Below are 2,887 nucleotides of genomic sequence, written 5' to 3' on the forward strand. Positions count from 1 at the left end.
ATTGCATGAAGAGGCTCCATGCTGATGGATCTTTATACTCACTTGATTTTGAATCACTAGTGACATGCAAATCATACCACATGAGCAAGGCCTTGTTTTCATTAAGATGAAATAAGATAGTAACTTGATGGAAGTGATACATTTTGATGTATGCAGTCCAATGGGTGCTGATGCACGCAGTGGATATCATTATGTTCTTACTTCAATGACGATTTGAGTAGATACTAGAGTATTTGCTTAATGAATCACAAGTCTGAAATATTGAAAAGTTCAATTCTGTTTCGGAGTGAAGTTCGTCGTAACAAGAGGATAAACTGTCTACGATATGATCATAGAAATGAATATCTGAGTTACGAGTTTTGGTACGCAGTTAAGACAATGTGGAAATTGTTTCACGGTTCATGCCACCTAGAACATCATAGTGTGATGATGTGTCTGAACGTCATAGCCACACACTATTTGGTATGGTGCATGCTATGATGTCTCTTATCGAATTACCACTATCATTTATGGGTTAAGCATTAGAGACAACCGCATTCACTTTAAATAGGGCACCACGTATTTCCGTTGAGATGACACAGTATAGACTGAGGTTTAGAGAAATCTAAGCTGTCGTTTATTGAAAGTTTGGGGTTTCGACACTTATGTGAAAAAGTTTCAGTCTGATAAGCTCGAACCCAAAGCGGATAAATGCATCTTCATAGGATATCCAAAACAGTTGGGTACATCTCCTATCTCAGATCCGAAAGCAAAGTGTTTGTTTCTAGAAACGGATCCTTTCTCGAGGAAAGGTTTCTCTCGAAAGAATTGAGTGGGAGGGTGGTAGAACTTGATGAGGTTATTGAACCATCACTTCGACCAGTGTGTAGCAGGGCGCAGGAAGTTGTTCCTGTGGCGCCTACACCAATTGAAGTGAAAGATGATGATGGTGATCATCGAGCATCGGATCAAGTTACTACAAGCCTCGTAGGTTGACAAGGTCGCGTACTACTATAGAGTGGTACGGTAACCCTGTCTTGGAGGTCATGTTGTTGAGCAACAGTGAACCTACGAGTTATGGAGAAAGCAATGGTGGGCCCAGATTCCGACAAATGGTTGGAAGCCATGAAATCCGAGAGAGGATCCATGTATGAAAACAAAGTGTAGACTTTGGAAGAACTACTTGATGGTCATAGGACTATTGAGTAAAGATAGATCTTTAAAAGGAAGACAGACGATGATAGTGATAAGTCACTATTAAGAAAAGCTCGACTTGTCGCAAAGATGTTTCCGACAAGATCAAACAGTTGACTATGATGAGACTTTCTCACTCGTAGCGATGCTAAAAGTCTGTTAGAATTATGTTAGTAGTTGTTGCATTATTTATGAATTATTGCATGTGGGATGTCAAAACATTGTTTCATCGACGGTTTCCTTGAGCAAACATTGTATGAGAGACAACCATGAGGTTTTGTCGATCCTAAAGATACTAGCAAGTATACAAGCTCCAGCAATCCTTAAATGGACTGGTGCAATCATCTCGGAGTTGGAATATACACTTTGATGAGATGATCAAGGATTTTGGGTTTGTACAAGGTTTATGAGAAACTTGTATTTCCAAAGAAGTGAGTGGGAGCACTATAGAATTTCTCATAAGTATATGTGGGTGACATATTGTGGATCAGAAGTAATGTAGAATTTCTGTAAAGCATACAAGGTTGTTTGAAAGGAGTTTTCAAAGGAATACCTAGATTGAGCTACTTGAATGTTGAGCATCAAAGATCTATGGAGATAGATCGAAAGCGCTTAATGGAAGTTTCAACAAGATGCATGCCTTGACAAGTTTTGAAGGAGTTCAAAATAGATCATCAAAGAAGGAGTTCTTGGTTGCGTTGTAAGGTGTGAATTTGAGTAAGACTCAAAACCCGACCGCGGCATAATAAAGAGAATAGGCGAAGGTCGTCTTCTATGCCTTAGCCGTAGACTCTAAAGTATGCCATGCTGAGTACCGCACCTGATGTGTGCCTTGCAGCAAGTCTGTTGAGAGGTACAGAGAGTGATCCATGATTGAATCACTAGCAGCGGTCAAAATTTATCCTTAGTAACTGATGGACTAAGGAATTTTTCTCGATTATGGAGGTGGTTAAAGAGTTCGTCGTAAAGGGTTACGTCGATGTAAGCTTTGACACTAATCCGAATAACTATGAGTAGTGAAACGGATTCGTATAGTAGAGTAGATATTTGGAGTATTTCCGAATAGCACATAGTAGCAGCATCTATAAGATGACATAAAGATTTGTAAAGAACACACGGATCTGAAAATTTCAGAACCGTTGACTAAAACCTCTCTCATGAGCAAGACGTGATCAGACCCCATAACTATATGGGTGTTGGATTCGTTGGAATCACATGGTGATGTGAACTAGATTATTGACTCTAGTGCAAGTGGGAGACTGTTGGAAACATGCCCTAGAGGCAATAATAAATTAGTTATTATTATATTTCTTTGTTCATGATAATCGTTTATTATCCATGCTATAATTGTATTGATTGGAAACACAATACTTGTGTGGATACATAGACAAAACACTGTCCCTAGTAAGCCTCTAGTTGACTAGCTCGTTGATCAAAGATGGCCAAGGTTTCGTGGCCATAGGCAAGTGTTGTTACTTGATAACGGGATCACATCATTAGGAGAATCATGTGATGGACTAGACCCAAACTAATAGACGTAGCATGTTGATCGTGTCATTTTGTTGCTACTGTTTTCTGCGTGTCAAGTATTTGTTCCTATGACCATGAGATCATATAACTCACTGACACCGGAGGAATGCTTTGTGTGTATCAAACGTCGCAACGTAACTAGGTGACTATAAAGATGCTCTACAGGTACCTCCGAAGGTGTTAG

The sequence above is a fragment of the Hordeum vulgare genome, chromosome 5H (genome assembly GCF_904849725.1).
Source record: "Hordeum vulgare subsp. vulgare chromosome 5H, MorexV3_pseudomolecules_assembly, whole genome shotgun sequence".
Classification (NCBI taxonomy): Eukaryota; Viridiplantae; Streptophyta; class Magnoliopsida; order Poales; family Poaceae; genus Hordeum; species Hordeum vulgare.